This window comes from Parasteatoda tepidariorum, chromosome 2 (assembly GCF_982258835.1).
Source record: "Parasteatoda tepidariorum strain Cologne lab strain chromosome 2, Ptep-v5.0, whole genome shotgun sequence".
Classification (NCBI taxonomy): Eukaryota; Metazoa; Arthropoda; class Arachnida; order Araneae; family Theridiidae; genus Parasteatoda; species Parasteatoda tepidariorum.
Window position 1 is genome coordinate 5602183 of NC_141756.1, and position 21025 is coordinate 5623207.

General features: G+C 26.4%; 1 non-coding gene across 2 annotated transcripts in view; it reads right to left on the minus strand.

Moving 5' to 3' along the window:
• Positions 1–3463: 3463 nt before the first annotated feature.
• LOC107442207 (uncharacterized) overlaps positions 3464–21025 on the minus strand; it is a 48214-nt gene continuing 30652 nt past the window's right edge. Inside the window, exons 5-6 of one of the 2 annotated variants that reach the window (XR_015431235.1) lie at positions 9693–20981; positions 3464–7977 (exon numbers count right to left, since the gene is read on the minus strand). This is a non-coding gene — a transcript (uncharacterized LOC107442207). The remainder of the gene's footprint in view (positions 7978–9692; positions 20982–21025) is intronic. The other variant, XR_015431234.1, reaches the window with a different exon arrangement.

Genomic DNA, 21025 nt, shown 5'->3' on the forward strand with positions numbered 1-21025 from the left:
CAGAGCCTTTAAAAGAGTTGACAAAATTCATCGAAAATGTGCAAAATTTTTAGTTTATAGTTCTCGGCAACTTTTTAAAATATTTTGCAGAATTTGGAACAGTTGGCGTATCTTTTTAACTAGTCCTAAAATAGGCGAGGATAAACACTTTGTTTCCTAAGTGGAAAGCAGCAAACTGTACATTTCTATCTCTTTATGTTTTCCTTTAAGTGAATTTTTTAAATTATCAGTTATTTTTTATACTACTAGATATTCTAACAACGAGGACAAGTTCTATTTAATGCACAAGATCGATCGAGATAAGCATTTCTCATGCTATCATTGTGGTTTTAAATTTAATCATATGTTAAGTCGTTAACATTTTTGATTAGTTTTTAATATTAAATTTGTTGATCGACCTATGATTTAAAGTCTGCAATTTGCGCCACATGTAAATGTATTTAACATTACACTTTCTATGCTATGATAAAATTATTTGTATGTAAATGTATTTATGAAAATTATGTATACATTTTGTATTTAAAAAAAAATATATTAAACAAAACTGTATATATTTATCCATTGCAGTTTTTGAGATTTCTTCACTTTGCAATTACATTTATAAAAAAATTAAACTTTGTTTTCAGTATTGTTAATATTTTTTCACTTTGATTTTATAGTTATTTTATTTTGTTTAAATGAGTGTGGGAAGTCTAGTTATTAACTATAGTTTTTGTTTTGTTTTAAAATGTGTTGTAATTTTATGTGTATCATTTGTATAAATATATTATGTATCTGTAAATGTGTATATTTAATGTAGTGTAGTAAAATAACCTTCATTCACTAAATGTTAAAGTATTTATTTATTCAGTTTCAATGAACATTTTATATCTATTATTAATTTACTCTTTAGCAAATCATTGTCATATATAACGATTCTTTGCTATCTTAATATTCAAATAATTGATTTTAAAAAAGTACTATGGTTCTTTCTAAAGGATTATAAATTTTACATTTATTATGTGAATTTCTTTAACAAAATAAATTTATTTAACAAAAAAGACAAATCTTAAATTTAACCTGTAGTCTTCTCCGCATAGCATAATTGGTTTTCCATGTTATTAGATAGGGAAATAGTATATTGTGGTGAAACATTCTCTCAATTTTACCCATTTTCTAAGCCTCCCGTGGGTTAAAGAATTTTCTTAACATTCTCCATTAAAATGCATACATAGATGAGAAAGTGTTATAATTTCAGTCTGGAGGAGGAGAGCCATCCTTTTTCTAATAGTTATAAAATATATTTAAAAAACTTGAAACAAAAGTTGGTACATTTGAAAGTCGTAAAATCTTAAGGAGTATCACGTGTTTCTGAAAAAATTTTGTTGTTTACATACAGATAGTATTACACTTAAATTGCTTTAGTTCTAAATAATCACAACTTTTATTTGATTATATGTTGATGTTTAGAAATGCTAACATAAATATTACTCTTTTTATTGTTCTTTGCACCAAGTTATTGTTAAATGCACTAAGAACCTATTAAAACATACCAAAACGTATAATATTGTAATTTTCTAGAATAATAAATAAGCTAAAGTAAATTAAAATTATCAGTTAAATATTTTTTTTTCCTTATTGAACATGGCATTGAGTTTAAGAAATGTTTGGAAAAATTATGTAATTTTTAGCATAAATGCTCCAATTTCTTCCAATTGTACCCAAAAATTTAAAAATTTCAGAAATCTATTTTAAAATAGCATTTCTAGCTAAGTCATCTAAATTGACTCCCAAAATATGACTTTTTTTTTGCAACATTTGAATACTAATAGTTTTTGTCCCATTTTGTATTGCAATATTATTTATAATTTCATAATTAAACATTTGACTTTTTTAAAAAAAAACTATATGTGTGAATTTTTAATTGGTTACAAGTTTTGCTAGAAAAAATTTATACGATAAGTATTTTCAACACAAGTGACACTGCCATTTTTGCAAAGAATTTGTTTTGTGTCCAATTCTAAAAATAAACATACAAAAAAAAAATGTTAATTTGGGAATTTATAACATTTCCCACCAAATTAGAAAAATTGCATCAAGGAAATGTTATATGGCGTAACATACTAAATTTTCAAGTTAAAGGTTGATTACACAAATCGAATTCGTAGTTATGTTTTAATTCATTATGATCAGTTACGTGTCTGTCTGGAGAAAACTTATTTGATAAGCATTTTAAACAGGTGACAATGTCATTTTTATGGAAAGTTCGATATTTGCTACTCCAATAAATATATATAAAACTTTTATTTAAATATCTGCTATATTTGAATTCTGATTAATAATTTCTTTAGTTACTAATTGTCATAATGAAAATATTAATTAAAAATCTGAATATCATAATCGAAACTAAATTCAGTAGGGAACCGATTATCCGGAACGATCGGGACCATCACTATTCCGGATAACTGATTTTTCCGGTTTTCTGAATCGCTACAAAAGGCCGTTTTTTTATTGTTAAACCCAACTAAAAAAAAATTTTTTTTAGGAAATAATCTTGAAAAGAAGAAAAAACGATGAAGTAATACACTAATGATTATTTCCAAAATGATGGTAAGGTGAACATCTTTCAAAAAAGAAAGAAAAATCCTAAAATCTTATAAGGAAAAAAAAAATTTGTTTAAAAAATGGCGGGAAAATTTATCGAATTTCGTTCCGGTTTTCTGATTTCCGGATAACGGGTTCTGTACTGTATATATAAATTTCGTTATTATGAGAAAAATGCTTACAATATTTAACAATAATAATAACGAAAAATTACAGGCATGTTAAAAGCTATATCGTTTGTATGACACGGCCATGTGCCACAAAATTACGGGGGATGAGTTAATCTTAAAAGTTTTGTTTTCATATATGTACATCAATGTAGTTTTTAAGCAAATTTCGAATTTTATCATTTAAAAACTGGATTTTATGTGATAAAGTAATAAAAAAAAAACTTAATATGTATGAATAAAGTTTGAAAACGTTATAAATTTACGTATTGATGCTTTCTCCAGAAAGCTGAAGTTTTAAAACCTTGAACATTAATGGAATTTAGGTGTCATTAAAAATAGAGTGGAATTAAAAATTCTAAATGAGTGTAATAGTGATGGATGAACAGATATTCATTGTATAATTATCTTATTGCACATCCTACCCATGTGATGTTCATTTTCTCTCTTTATTTGTGACATAGTAAGATTTGAGAAAAAGGAAGCCTCATGCTGCTGATGTCACCAAAACTAAATTAAAATATGGAATTTTAGAATTTATTTCTTAAAAATTGCTTTACTTTATATTTTTTATTTATTCAGTCATCTTGTTACACATGGATAGGTAAAACTCGGGTGCCCAATTGCAATTAAAATTTTAGGCCCCTTATGTTGAGATTGTTATATTTTGGAGTTATCGAAAATAGAGTAAGATAAATAATAACTAGATGTCGTTTAAGTAAAAAAGAAGTCTTTTATTATTTTGACATAAGATGATGTATATAACATTTGACATAAGGCAAACAATAAAAGATTTTCAATTAAAATTAGTAAAAGTAATATAAACGAAACTGTAGCTAAATCTAAAAGAAACTGTAAAAAAATTTACATTGATATACCATGATTTAAATTTTCAACAAAAACTAATTATTCAAGAAAAAATTAGTTATATCTAAAAAAGAAACCTTTTTTAAAATTAAAGCAATCGGGAGATCTTTTAATTTGGGATTGAAGAAGTTAGGATTGAAGAATTATAATAATTTTAGAAATGATGTGTGATAGGAGGAATTCACGTGATTCCCTATCAGATGTTTCAAAATTGTTCAGCGAGGTTAAATGCATAAAATTAATATTGAAACATTTCCTTGAAATAGTGAAGATTAAAAAGTTTTGAAAGGAAAAGTAAATATATATATATAAGAGTACATTTTGTATACTATTTTTAACAGCAAAAAAAAAATATTGCCATCAAAATATAAACAACAATCATCAAGATATATAAATCAAGATAATATAAGCCTTCCTGAATGTCAGAATGTTCCGACAACGACGGAGTTCCACTTGATTCAGTGTTCCACAGTGAGGATTTTTTCGATAATCGAATCAAGAAATTTACATGTCTGTTTTTGGATCATTATTTGTGCTTTATTCACACTGTTTAACTTAATTTAAATTTGAAGACCAAGGGGGAAAAACTGTTGAAGTCCATTTTTCACAAAAATAAAGATTTGATTTCTATCTGTTGCATTTTGAGAATTACTAAGTTTTAACAATTCAATAATGTGAAAAATCTGTTCTCTAAATCAGCTTTTGTGAACATAAACTGTTCTTCCTTTCTTCATAGAGCATGAATTATTTTCATTTAGTTCTGAACACTGTTCTGAAAAATTTTGGAAATTCACATTGAAAGATGGTTTTTTTCAGACCCCTTAAGACAAAGTAATTTTGTGATAGCTGGTAATAGCTTTATATTAAATCAAAATATGAAATATTTTCAGAGAGAAGAAGATATGCATATACAGAAATAACCTGAAATTAGAATTTTTGGCAGTTGTATGTAAAAAATAACAATTGTTCATAAAATCTAAACAATTGTCTCACTCTAGGGCACCCCAGGGTGCCATAACATATTTTGAGAACTCCTGGACTATTCAAATCTATGTGGAAATGGGCAAAATTACAGTAAGATTGATAAATAAATTATTGTTTGAAAAATTGTGTCTGATGACTTAAGAAATAGTTATTAGAAAACTTCATCTTTAAATAAAATTAAAATAATAAATAACTAAAATAAACAATCTATGCAAAGAAATAAACATCGAAGATTTAAAAAAAAGGATAAATAGGAGTATTCTGATCACTCTTTGTTTTTAACATGTTTTAAATTTAGACATGACTTTTTTTTTTTTTAACATGTTTAGCCATTCTTGTCTTTTCCACACACCAGAATCTAAGTTAAAAACAAATCCTAAATTAATATTCAGTTAAAATGGTCATAAATCACATAAAATTTTTTATAACTTTTAAAATTATGAACATTGCATTTTTTTTTACAGGTTTAATTTAATAATTAAGTATACACAAGAAACAAAATATCTCTCAGTAGGTTAGGCAATTTAATGAAGTATCATTAATTTCATATATTTTCAAGAAGATAAATGAGTTTCTATATATGTAATTTCTTTATTACTTAAACATTTATTAATAATAGTTAGTAATAAATAGTAATACCACAGCCAAAAAGTTAGCTAAATAGTTAACTTTTTAGATTTGGCACTTAACACCTGTTATACAAGGTGGAAGTTAATAAAATTGAATTTATTAGGATATACATATTTAATTTATGAGTTCTTCATATATTTAGCTATAAAAATAGAATAAAAAAATTCTATATGAATTTCTTTACAATTTCTTAATTAACAATATCTAAAAAAAAACCGGTCAAATAAATAAAAATGTTGAATTTTTTCACATTCATAAATTATAGTCTCATACAGATACATATTAATTTTCGATAAATATGCAAAAAATAAGCATTTTTGAAACAAACACCATAGTTGTTTTGATGTATTTTACTTGCTCTACAGAAACATACAAATACTTAATACAAAAATTCATAAAAATGTAAATATAAAAAAAAAAAAACAATAAAAATTAATAAGAAAACTTAACTTTCTAAGAACAAATTGACAAAACAAGCTACCAACAATATGCAAGAAAAAGTTCATAATGAAGATAATTTTTTCTTTCTTGGCTATACTAGAAAACTATAAAATATAAAACGAGATCAAATTGATATGACTAGCATTTGACTCAGGGCTCTAAGTTTGTATATTTCAAGACGGAAAAAACCTAAAACTGGTAAGAAAACTTTTTTATGCTAGTTTCTTTTTTGGAAAGAGCAAAATATTTATGACAATCCAATGTTTTAAGAGTTATAACACATATATAGGATTCTTCTTTACCCGAGAAAAAGTCAATAATGTTGAAAAACTTAGAATTAAGAATATTGCTGTTTCTAATGACAATTGGAGAAGTCAAAGCTTACTAGCCAATGGTCTTTCGCGAATTAATTCAGGAAGATGAGCCTTTCGTTGAAGAAGAGAGTACCGCAATGTCGGAAAATATGTCTCTGCTCAGATAGATGGCAGCATCATTTATTTGCTAGGCCACTTCCTCAAATTAGACATAGATTTGAAGGGGAAAGAAATTTTCTTCAGATCTCTGCACCTATGGTATTGCTCAGAGACTGACCCTAAAACTTTTGATTCGGGTCTCGGCGGTGTCGAGGATCGAACCCTGGTCCTTCAGACCTCGGTTCGATCATCAAACCGCTGCCCGTTAAGAATAGTGAGAGCATAAATTACAACTTCGCTTTTCCGTCTCAATTTCAAACTTGCTTTCATTGTTATTAGACACAAAACGTAACAAGACATGATAGGAATATAATTTGATTAGAATCAACATTTCATCACCATAATTATCACTTATTTTAATATTCTAATAAGATTGCATCTGAAGCATTTTGGTGTTTTCTTTTAATATGAAAGTTTAAGCTTTCTTTCCATGAAAACTGCAAACCACACAATTTACATGAATATAAGGGTCTTTCTTCAAAATGTCTACGCATATGTCTAGCTAAAGAATATTTTGTTGAAAGATCTTTTCCACATACAGAACACTTCCACGTAAGTCCATCCATATCTGAAATAAGACATTGTTTTATGCAAAAACTTGAAGTGGTCTGAACAAGCAAGAGAAAAATTTAATCCTCGATAAACACATTCAGTGTTGAGTAATCAAACTAGTATCACATTAGAGTTTAATAAATTTAGACAAGTTCATTTCATAAACAAATTCATTTTATTTAAATTAAAAATGGTTAATATTTTTTTTAAATAAGATGCGTGAAAAATAGAAATTAAAATTTATACAAATATATCACTAATATAAAGTTACAATTAAAAATAAAGTAAATTACATGGCTTTGTAAACAGCCCATTGCAAAATTTCTTTTTGTATTAAAAATGAATAAAAAAATATTTTGAAATAGATATTGCTTTATTTTTAAACAATACTTTTTCAAAAAAATTAAAAAATTTTATTAGATATTTATCTGTTAAGAAAAAATATTTCTTTAACTAATATTAACCTATCCTCAAAGAGAAATAGAAATGCATCAAAAATAGAGAATTCTATTTAAATTTGGAGGAATTCATTTTCATTAGGTCAAACTAATGTAAAATAAAGATACTTTAAATCAGATAAGTCACTTACATGTTCATCAACTTATTTATGGCTATCAAACAACCTTCAGAAAAAATGACTAGACTCAATGAATTAAATACTATAATCTAAGTAAATTAATGTAGATACAATAAAATCTATAGCAACTAAGATAATTTTTAAAACATTCGAATAAAAATAATTTTAAATAAAAATAGGAAATTCTAGTCAAAGTAAATACAACTACAATATAATTCTATTGTTGCACTTAATTAAAATAAAAATTGAACTTAAAGATCATGAATAAAATTTACTAATAATATTAACAAAAAACATTGGCTAAAATATATTTCTATGATCGATGAATAATTTTGTATTGATTTAAATATAACATGACTAGGAAAATCAATATAACAAAATATCAGGGAGATGAATATTCACAGAATGTCCTATATCATCATCAGGAATGTGTTTATCCAGAACATAGAATGCTCTAGATGAATATTCACGGAGGTGTGTTTTTAACACTGTAAATATCAACATAATTCATGTTTGAGTTTCATGTGCCTGTTAAGACTCTCTTTCCACATGAATTCTGCAGAGCACATGTTACAGGCAAAGACATTCCTATAATTTAAATGTGTTTGCATGTGAATTCTTAATGTCTGTCTCCTGGATAATACTTTACCACAAATGTGGCACTGTAAATTCCTCAAATCTAACATTTCAATGTCCCAAGAACCTGAAATCAATAAAATCAAAATCAATAAAAACCTTTACTTGAAATGAAAATTTACTAACATTATGAATGAAAATGAGGAGTTGCAGAGATACAGGTAAATTCAATAAGACACAACATTAACAACCTTTATATATATAAAAATTACACGCATATGAATGCACTAGCTTACTAAGGGAGCTTTTGCATTATTTATCATATTTTAATAGGCTGGGGTTTAAGGTGCGAACAGGTCAACATTGAAGACGTTAACTCAAATATTTTTAAATATAGTAAGAGGTTATATAATTAATTTAACTAGCAGTGCATAAAAAAGTCTTATGACCTAAGATTCAGTTTATTCTATCTATAATTACACAATTTATTATTTTTGGCACATTTTTATAAATGGCTAGATTTTGTTTGGATTTATTTTAAATGAATGCAAAACCTATTTATTTGATTGCATCTATCATGTGTTATTCCAAACGATTTTTATGCATACATTAATGTTCTTGCCTGTTTAGTGTAACAATATATATCACACTACTTATATCTTATTTTGAATTTTTCCTCTAAAAAACACATTTTAAAATAAAGAAATTTTTTTTTTGCTTGCAAAGAGCCATCATAAAATAGGGTGGCAATAATAAAGTTGATGTTATAACCAAGAACGCATTCTCTTTATTTAACTAATATATATATGTAGGAAATTGTTGACAGTATTGGTAATCAAATTGAAGATTGCATCACCTGGAGATGAATTACATTATCCCCAATTAAAGGTGCTGCAGTAAAATGCGAACGGAAACATATATTTCAGCTTCGAGCAATTTAAATGCTAACTGTTGATTTCCTAGTTGCATCTCGAGCAGCAAGCGGCAAATTGCAATCCATCTCTTTTTTTTAAACTTATTCATAATTTTAGTGTTATTTGAGTATTGATTTAATCATGTCCCCCGCCCATTTTACATACATGTATGCTAATAAAAAGCATATTGGAGGAAAATGTCATTAAGGTTTAAGAAAAAAACATGTTTGTAATTGATGTTTCTATAGAATATAAGGGTTATTTTCTTAAATTTAATAAAATATCACACAAGCCTTTCATTAAGCTCTTCAAGTTCACAAGTACACAAGATCTATGAATTTTTTTTTTTTTGGGACACTACTTTAAAGGCACAACAAAATGACCTGTTTGAATTTAAACCTTGTATCTACAACTTCTCAATTTTTATATACATTTTTGCTTTTTCTAGACTAAAATTAATTAAATCCAGGAGAAAGTAAAGTATAAAATCCCATTTTTGGACGTCTGTGTTCTGGAAAATTACATTTTTTAAAAAACTTTTTAAAAATCAAAATAAACAATTTTCATTCCCCCCCCCCCCACTCCAACAAATATCATATTTTACATTTGCAATTTGTTAAAAAATCTTAAGTATAATAAAATTATGTATAAGAATTACATGTAAGAAATAGATTTTTATGGGCAATAGGTCTTAAAGACTTATTATCCAGAAAAATCTATTTCAAAAAAGTCCAGAGGATTCTGATAATGAACTTCTCACTACATATAATTCTATGAAAAGACTGTAACTGGTTAAACTTATTTTTTTGAGAATTGTACTTAAATCGTAGCGGTTAATGTACAATATAAATAGTACCTAATTAGAATCAAAGCTTATAAATATAAATAATATGTAAATATATTTAGCTAGAAAATGACTAATTAGTACCTATAGGCAAGTAAGCAAAATGCAATACAATATATGCTTTAAAAATTTTTCTTTCTAAAGAAAAAAACATAGATAAGATTTCAGTACATTTCAGATTTTATTTTTCGTAATTCACCAAAATTATGAAATTTATTAAACTAATTTAAAACTCTAAATTGCCAAGTATTATCATTTAAATGATAACTTTTAGAATTGATATTCCACAAATGTGATACAATATTTAGCAAAAATAAATGTCAAATCAATTCCAGGTTTATATAATCAGTACAAAAAAGTTAGCAAATAATTAATTTATAAATATCTTAGTAGTCTTTTTTTTAGTCTTAGTAGTTTTAATGTTTTATTGTTGTATTAGTCAAGTCTCCTTAGCCCACCTGCAGGTCACAGATAGCGCACACGCTGTTTGTAAGTTGCAGCAGATCAAGCTAACCAAGAAGCGGAAATCAGAGAATTTAAAAAAAATTTAATATTTCAGCAACATTTTTATAATTATGAATAAGATTTCTTCAAGAATTATACAATCAATGAGTTTTAAGACTTCAAAGAGGAACGCTATCAATAATGGAAAAAAAAGTAAACTAAGAAAGTTAATATCACTTAATGTTCCGTCTAACATAAATACTATTTTCACAGATACAATGCTGTCATAAAAGAAACTGCAATTTAGCCATCACAAAATAATTTTAGTAACTACTAGTAGAATAGTAATAATTTAATAAAATGATACAAGAAATAAAATGCATAATTTTATTCTTCTTTGTAATGTAAGGTATAATAATAAAGATAAATATTAAAAAAAAAACTACAAATAAACTAATAAGAATGATTTTCATTTATTTCACAGAATTTAACCAAAACTAATTGTAAAAAAAAAGTAATTATTAGAAGTAAACATTACTAATTTATTCAAAATTTAAAACTAATATAAATTTATAGAATATACTAATTTACAAAATTAGAAACACTAGTTAAATGAAACATATATAATAATGCAACATATTTTACAGTAATCAATGGCACCTTTAATTTAATTCATGGAAAACGCTTTAGTATAATTTCATAGTAAAAAATTAAACTAATAAAATTTATAATTAGAGTAATATGGCAAATTATTAAAACTGTATAATATAAAATATAATGAAAAAAAAAACACTTTGTTCATTAACAGATTTCTTACCTTAAATCAAACTGCTTCACAAATAGGCTTCCTAAAATCTTAACCATAGTATTTCATATCACAAATATTATCTATCTCAATGATTTTTAAATAAAATTACAGAATAATTCTAATGTTGTATTATCAAAATAATATTTACTAATTCAAATTTTTTACTTGATTACATAATAAATTTACACACCATCAAAATAAAAATTATAAATAACCAAATTAATGATTAATTTAAAAAAATCCTTACATTACACAAAGCTAGTTTCTTGTGATTTTATAAAAACTTAATAGAGATCTTATTAAAATATGAGTAATTGCAACATTTATGAATTTCATATTTGCACACTTAAAAAGCACTATCTCAGTTTAAAAAAATCAAGCAGTTCAAATTATTTTGGTAACAACTATTGGCGTCATTTACATTTACTCTAATTTATAACTATCGTCTATTTAAAAAATTTCATTAACTGGGTGTTGTGGAAGTAACCCAATATGTTACATTCATAACAATCAGTCTTTAATTTTTAAAAAAAATTTAAATTTCAAAATGTTGATAAAATTATTATGGGTAAAGGATACACAAGAGTTAATTTAACAAATATTATTAGAAATGCTTGATTTTTTTTAACTGAGAAGTGTGGAAACATGAAATTTGTAGATGGTGAAATTGCCCATACGCTTAATCGGATTTTTTAATAAATTTTTACCCTAAAGGCAAACCATAATGACTCCAAGGTATCCATGGAAAAATTCATTAAAAGTCCTAAATTTTGAAATTAAGAAAATGACAATACAATAAAAATAATAGCTGCTAAAGAAAATTTAATAAGATATTGAGCATATTACACAGGCAATTAATAATAACAGGCGATTATTATTATTTTTTTTTAAAAGTATAAGTAGCTTTTTTCTGTAGTCACTCGATGCATTATAGTTATTTTTTACTGCAATTCAAGTACTAGTACAAGCGAACATTGAAGCTGCTAATCAATGTTCATATTTCTCTTTCTCAAGGTTCCCACAAATAAACCATTATCAGATTATATAGCTAGAAGTTTATGGTAAAAGGAAATTGCAACAAAACAAATTTAATTTAAATCTGCAACCGGCCAAAATAAGCTGGTTGAGGTCCTGGATGGAGTACTGCTTTCATTAATATTTTTTACTGAAAATTTTATAATATTTGTATTTTCTTTCATGACATTTAGTTTTTAATAATTGACTATAAAATAACAAAATCTGGGTATAATAACAAAAATATTCCAACAATTTTTAAATTATTTGTCTCAGAATTTTTTTAGAAAAAAAAATGATGCAATGATTTTAGTTTTTTCAAGTAATAATTTTTTTTCTTTTCAAGACTCCTTTTTATTTTATTAATTTTGGTAGCCTATGTCTTTTCACTGGATTTCATATTCTGGACACCCATTAGCATACCATGCGCTAGCTTCACTTCTTTGAAGAAAAAAAAAATTTCTAGGGATTTTTTAATTCGATTGGCGATTTCTTCAGCTAATTCCCAGCTTTTTCTTTCATTTCATTGTGTATTGGTTTCTTTTAATTCAATTCAATATCCACCATCTCTGTAGTTTTCCTTTTAATTTCTTTATTTTTTTTTTTTTTGAAGTAATTCCAGGTCTCTTTCCTGTTTTTCTGCCTCTCCTTTCTCTTCCATTATCTTCTTATCTTTGCTTTCCTCCACTCAGTATGCATAATAAATTTTCAGTCATTGGCACAAGATGTGGAAAGTTTTATGTACTCTTTTAAAGCATCCTTAATGAAGAATGATCAAAACTGCATACAAATATCTTAGTCATTTGTAGTTTTAATTTCACTTAGGCCCACTTCAAAGCTGAAAATATCCGATATATATACTCATTGCCATGTGACAGAGTTGAAATAGCAGCTACGGAACTCTAAATAATTAACTCCCTTTCGCGAAAGACCGGTTTAATAAATGAAGATAAGAATATTTTTCCTCGTTTTATCATTAATAATCTTAAAATGGGTTTTATTTCCGACAGTTAAATTTGCAGTCCTTGCTCTATCTCTAGTCTAGTTATGAATTTGTTTTTGGTCTGTAAACATGAGTGAATAAAATAAACCAAACTATGAATAACTTGGAGATGGAGTTGAAAATGGTTATTAAGGAAACATATTTCTTTATTAAAGAATTTTTTAATTTTGATTTGAAAAGCGCGATAGGAAGTACTAATGCAATATTTTATAAATACTTGTTGTTTGTTATTAGAAATATCTTTAAAAAAAAATGCCATTTCTATTTCATTGGCATTTTGTTTGAAATAATTTCATAAAAGCAATCAAAAAATTAAATAAATTATTAATTATTGGTTGTAAACTAAATATAATTAGAGGTTTCAAAACATATTATTGGTTATAAAAAGTGCTAACTCATGGAACATTGATGAACATTATACGATAGACAATTTAAGATACATGACTCTTTTTGGACCTATTGTAATTAAATATAGAAAATATCAATAGAAAATTGAGGAATTCTTGAAAAGGACGTAACGAGGTAATACAAAATTGTTTTAATATAAATTAAATCAACACTTGATTGAAATGTTAAATGAAAGTCTCTTATAAAAAATTTATAATTCACACTTATAAAAAAAAAGTTCATACTTTAACCCATTCAAAAGGTGGGTTATTAAAGATATCAGTTCACAACATAACTAATGAGTTATAGAACATAGCTAGAGCTCATAATATTAGTTACGACACATAAATACAGGTATTTACACACATCTTCGGAATCACAGTGCCTAAAATATCTTAGCTGGTGCCCAATGTTTTAATTAAAATTTAACATATTCCATAACATGCTTTCTAATGGAAATTTTGAAGACCCATTTATAAATAAATATTTTGGACCCATTTATAACTAAAACTATATTCTTATAACTAAAACTATATAATTTAAAACAAAATAATAAAAAATAAACATTGCCATTACAACAATCTCTGCTAGGCCTACCTATTTTTGTTTCTTAATATACAAATGTTTTAAAGCTTCAAATATTAATATTAATAAATAATTTTCATTAATAAATAAGAAAATTTTAAAAAAATCCACACAAATTTTAATTTATTTATTCTATTACCTGTTCACCTGAAGAATTTAGCACGAATTAAAGCAAATTGAATACAGTTGATTAAGAAGTCTTCAAAAACATGGAGTGCAATGTAAAAGGTCAAGCAAATTTTTAAAAAAATAACTATAACTTTGAAATGATGTAATTTATTAAATATTGATTTGAAATATTAAATTATGTTTAGGCAAACAAAGTTAAAAATGCAGAAAAATAATAACAATAAAAAATGATTTCTTTTAGCATTATTGTAAAAAAAGAATTTCAAAAATTTTTAACTAGCAAAAAGGGTTAAGGTTAAAACAATTCCAGCCACAAATAGCAAATTCATATTTGAAAGGGAATTAATTAATTTATCCTGTCACAATACCAGGTTTTAGTTCAAAACCTTTAAGATAGAAAACACTGCATATAGTATATCTATAAATCAATGAAAACCAATTGAAAAATCAAATTTTTTGAAATCTTTTAATAATAAAATAGTAATTACAATATTTTAAAATGTTCACCATTTACAGCAGTGAAAAGAACATACAGCATCATCTGTCAAAAAATTTTTGAACTAAAACAAGGAACCAGAGCCGGATTATACCTTACGTAGGCCCTAGGCACAGAGCCGGATTATACCTTTCGTGGGCCCTAGGCATAGCCGTTTTTGGGCCCTTCTTCCCCTCTTTTCAAAATATATGCTCAAATTTTCTTGCATATTTTTTTTACATTTTTATTAATATGGATTTTAATTTACAAATTTGTTTATCGAACTTTATCTGCAATACCGACATACTACCGATATTGCAGTTGATATCGATAATACCATTATGATTAGTTCGATCGATAACAATGTTAAAGATAATCTTGTGAATACTTTTCCTAACGTTCACATTGCATTAAGTATATATTTGTCGATTCTTGGTGGATCAAATGCAGAAGGAGAAAGATCTTTCTCCAGATTAAAATTGATAAAAATTATTTTCGTTCAACAATGATCGTTTGGCATCGCTCGCACTTATGCCTATTGAATACGACATTTTGCGTAGTTTTGGAATTCTACAGCTAATACAAGATTTCGTTGAATCATAAGATTATATAAGATTAAGAATCGTTAGATCATAAGATTCTGCAAAATAATTTATTACCGAAAAATATTATATTTTTATATATATCTTCATAATTTTGTGCAAAATACACTTGTTGTTTTTAAAGCTAAATTATTTTTGTCAAAAAATTTTTTTCTCCCAAGTTTTTCGTAGGCCCCTGAATTTCGTAGGCCCTAGGCACGTGCCTAGTGTGCCTATAGGTTAATCCGGCCCTGCAAGGAACACATTAATTCACAGCAAGAATATTTTCATTTTACACTTTTGCTTTGTTACAAAACTTTAAAAACCATTAATTTAATTTCGAACACTCTGTATGAACTTATATGCCAACTCTGTAATTTGTCACTGAATATGTTTCGCACAAAGTATATTGTCTTTTTTATTGTCTTAAACATACACACCACACAAATTAGACATTGCACAAAACATTATTACCCTGATTAAAAATAGATGCGATAAAGAAACAGTCTTTACACATTAGTCAAATAATTTTCAAATAATGCATACAAAATACAATAGAAGCTAAAACATAACTGATTATAAATATTACCTTTAAGTCATATAATAAGTAAAATTTATGGCAAAAATAATAAATATTTAATAAAATATTACACATTGGATATCAGCTCATACAATGTCATGAGATTGTCTTTTGTGACGTAGTAAGGTTTTTTTCCAAGAATATTCTAGCCCACAAATTTCACAAATATAAAGTTTTGCTGATTTTTCATGAGAAATCATGTGCAATTTCTTTCTTTGCCAGCTGGATAAAACTTTTCCACACACCTCACATTGAAAATGACAACTGACCGAAACTGCATAAAAAAAAACATACATAAGATAGCGCAAATTTTGGACAACGAAAATACTCTTTAAATTTACATGCAAAATGAAACAAAAAATTTTACAAGTCAAATAAGAAATTAAAAGGATTTTTTTTAATGTTTCATTGTCAAGTAAGGACAGAAGACCAGATAAATTTTTGCTTGTATTTTTTATTTTTTAAGCCAATATTGGTGCAGTTTATAAAAATTCAACAGCGTAACCATTAATTACTCTTTTAATTGATCAATTCTTATTAAGGGATATTCTGACAGGAAAAAACATACTACTATCCTCAGATGAACTTATTTGTAATTGTACATGTATAATTTTCCATTGATAGAAAATTATATTCAGTAGAGTAGTGTTTCCCAAAGTGTGTTACGCGTATCCCTGGGGGTACGGGAACAGTTCAGCAGGAGTACGCGTTCTTATGAGAAATATCTTGTAACAAACAAAATTTTCAAAAATTTTGTTTAAAGACAAAGCTAGCCATGAAAATTTACAATTATGTATTTTTCTATTGACCATTTTTTACAGAGTTAACAGTTAATAATTAGTGGTGTCAACAGCCAGGTGTGATTTTAAACTTTTGTGCAATTTTTTTATAGTAAAAAATACATTCATTTTTTTATAAGTGGTACACAGCGTTGCAAAAAATTTAGAAAGGGTACACAAAAGTCATAAGTTTGGGAAACACTGCAGTAGAGCCTCGATAATTCGAGATTAATGGGACAGAGGTTATCTCGAACTTTCGAAAACTCAACAACATAAAATTTAATAAATATTAAAATAAATGGTAAGGCAATTCTTAAATTTCTGTTTTTAATTGAAAAATATATTATATTTAAAGAAAATTTACTTACATTGGGGAATTAGGGTACATTTACTGCGTTACACCAAGTTACATTACTGCATCAGGCTAATTGTACTAAATAACTGTTTAATGCCTTTTGCTTACGCACTGTTCCTTTTTTGCAGAGCAATGTTGCGCTGCGTTGTCATCGAAATAGCATATTGTCGGCGAAAGTTATCCCAGGCTGTTGTTCTGTGTATTGCATTGCAGACTCTAGAGCAGAGAGATCCTCACTGTGACTCATTCATTGCATGGAATCTGTCAGATTCTCTTTTTCACTAATTGATTATCACTAGTTAGCTTTTCGTCTGCCACCGTTCCATCAGTGTTTTCACAACCAGAAATTTCTTTTATCAGGGTGAATTTGGAATGGTCTTCATCAATGACGTGATCTCTAACTGTAATTTCATTTTTCAACATTCAGTCTCAGTCAAACCAGCCGTATTAATCGTTCTATGCATTGTGTGTGCGGGAAGGGGGAGCAACTATTTGGGAGCTACACTGATTTTTTTTTTCACTAGCTCCCGTTAATGGGAAACTCAAACTATTGAGATAATACATAATTATCTAGTTTAAGAAAATTAGTTTAAAGAAATATAGTCGATATATTTCTCCATCGGTAACTTCGTTCTAAAGGGACACTTAGGGGCCGTTCAAAAAGTACGTACATCCCGAAGGAGGGGAGGGGATTTGCTATTATGGACGGTTTTGTACGATGGGGAGGGGGGGAGGTCTTATACAAAGTACGTACTTTATAAACATACACCAAATTTAAATTTGACATCATCCTACACACTCCTTAAGTAAATATTTAATTTTATTTAAAACATAATTATTTTAATTTTTATTAAAAAGGGGGGCAGACTAATAAAATGTACGTACTCTAATGGGGGGAGTAAGACCTTATGTACGGTAATGTACGAAGGGGGGGGAGGGGTTTAAAATTTCTCCATTTTTGTGTACGTACTTTTTGAACGGCCCCTTAACAGTATTTATTAATTTCAAAATGTAAAATACGATTGCCAAATAAATAGGGAGCTTCTAAGGAGATTGTCACTAGTACAAGTAAAATAATGTAATATGCAAGGTGACCAAAGTAAAACTGTCATAAAAAAAAGACACCAAAAAAAAAAAAAAAACGTTTTAGATGGCACATTTTCATCATAGTTGCTATGGTGACTAGGTTGGCTATAGAATGAAATAGTACAAAAGCCAAATCCAGTACAAAATAATGTCCACAACCAAGGAAATACTGTAAAATATTACTTTACAAATCTCATATTTCAATTATCAACTAATTTTAAATAGGCTTACCTTGAGCCGGTTTCTTTGGAATAGATTTTATTATAAACATAGACAGCATGGACACAAAAAACGAGATATGTTGAATGGATACAGCATTCAGGCGTCTGGTGACGCGCACAATGTTTCAGCGCCACCAGCGGAATAATTCTAATTTATCATTAATAATTACAACAAATACTTACGATAATAATCTCATAATAAAAATGTCTGAATTTTACATATCATGCAGATAGTAATCAAATTCTATAAAAAAAAAAAAAGAAAGTTTTTCGACAATTTTTACGCATTTTTAGAAAATTCAACAAGGAATATAGTAATTTTTTTTATAAGAAGGCTGTATAGTTCAGGTTAAATTCTATTGCATCTGAAATGAAAATTTAATAGATTTGAAACATTAAAAATCAGTAAAATAAAATAAAAACATAAAACTTACAAAAATTACACACTGGAATTATACTAACACTGTTTATTATTGTAAAAATCATTTACAGCAGGGTTTTGAAAATTCGAGATTGTAACACAAAAATGATAGCTTACAAAAGAATGATCCTTTTTTTTTAAAAACTGAACTAAAAATAACATAATTTTTTTTAAAGGAATTAAGATGTAACTATTATGAAATTGTAAAGAACACCACTTACAAAAACAAAACAAAAATATTCAAAAAAAATTTTTTTCAATAAAATTAAATTATATCTTATAATTAACTGCAATTTTGTCAAACGTTTCTTATACATTAAAAAAAAAAAATTAAAGCAATTACCTTAAGTTAAAATAAAATCGGGAAACACATATAACTAGATCAATTATTAAAACACAGTTTCATTTCAAAATAAAACTTCATTATAGAAAATAATCATAAGAAAAAAATTATATTGAGGAAATATATTAAATTAAGGGGAAAATATATCAAATAGGAAAATATTTTAAATAATAGAAAGATAGGAGAATAGAGAATTATATTAAATTAATATTGCAGTAGAAGAGAAAAAAAACAAAACATTTTAACAAAATAGCAAGTTCTCTCAGAGACCTGAATAAATATTTAACACAAATACATAAAATGTAAAGTTAAAGCCATTGTCTTCTAATGTTAAAGTATATGAAAATTTCGCATTCATGTTTTCTATGAAAAAAATATGTTGGAAGTTATTTTCAAATTTATACTTATTATTTTTTCAAAATTTTTTGCTATTTTCTTACTTTAAAATATTAATAATGAAGGAAATGAACTACTTCTAATTCAAAAAGTATATTTTCTACTGAATTTATCGGGCAACAAAAGTTTAAAATTGAAAACAATTCCAAATAGTTAAGATCCTTAAAGAATAAAGTTGAAATTTTTTTTTTAATAAAAGTAACCACTGTTATAACAGTTTAACTCTCACTTTTAAGATATTATTTTCGAACAAAATAATATATACAGAGACATTTGTATAGTTAACAAATTATTCTTTTGTAATAAACTTCAAATCTTCTTGGATGAAATATTTAATAATTTGTTTATACATACTAAATATAGTACTAGACTAGTTACATTTTACTATATATCTTATTTAAAAAACATAAAGGCAGATTTTTCTAATAAGATAACTTAGAGTTTTTTAACATATAGGTAGTGAACAAAACTTACACAAAGAGAATTTTCCTGTAAAACATGTAGAAAAATAAGAAGGAAAAATAAAGGATTTATAGATAAAAATTCAACCTCACCATTTGTTTATCCACTGGTTACTGTTTTTTTCTTCAAAATTAGAAATAAAAATTAGATTAGTCAGTTTAAAAAAAAATATCCTTGAAAATTATCAAGCTGATCAGATCATTAGTTTTGAGCCTTAGCTGATCAGATCATTAGTTTTGAGCCTTAACTAAAAATGATTCAGAAAAGACAACAGGAAGGGGTGAAGCCTCATAGCTGTTTTTTTTTTCCATTGTAAATATTTGAAGTTTTGTTATTCAAAGCAGTTCTGTTATGTAACAAGTCTTGTTAATAGAGTAACAACCACAATTCAAAACCGGCATTTGTTTCGATTTCAGAGGAAGTTAAAATATTAAGGTAAATTCTGCATTTTGTCTGTAAGCTTAGTTATCTTTTAACAAAATTATAAGATGACTAGTTGTCCATTTCTGCTTTAACATTGGAAGTTAATTAGTTTCATTTTATCGCTTGAAATTCATTTTATGAAGTCTGGAAAAATCTAATATTTTGTCAAGTTTAAAAAAAAAATTTTTTTTGATTTTTTTAAAAAAAATTCAAAGATTAGTGGTTGGTTTTAACTTTTTGTGAAAGGTCCGCATTAGTGAAAAAGCTATTTAGAATTTTACGAATAAGCAAAAATAAAGTTTTGTTAGTTGGGGAAAGAAATACAAAAAACATATCTTTCAAGAAGTTTTTTATTTTCAAATTATGATTATTAGCAGAGTTTTGTTTTGTTGAAGGAATTGTCTTTGAAATAAAACTTTTGTTAATGGAGTCAAACTTTTTCTAAAAAAAAACCCTTCTGATTATGTACTGGATTTAAAAATAAGCACTTAAATATTTCACATAAAAATTAATAGTTATTATCTTTAAAATAACTCCTTGAGAGTTACTAAGTTGAACTAGTCACTGGTTCAGAATTGACTTAAAAAAAAATTGGAAATTCCTCTAACATTAGAAGACTTATTTTATACATATTGATTTGAGATACTAAACAGTGATATAACTTTGCATGGCAGCCCTTCAGTGGCTTAATTTCATGTGGTTTTTTAAGTTGTCCTTGCGAGTAAACGATTTAAAACAAATAGGACAAGAAAAGATACTGCGTTTCTCAGAGTGGCTTTCCATGTGCTGCTGGAATCTTCGTTTTGTAGTAAAACTTTTGTTACATATTTCACATGAAAATTGCTTTGGAGAAATTTTCCATTCAGATTGGTAAACCTCACCTGTGAGTAAAATTAGGAAGTAACATTTAAAATATGCAACTTTA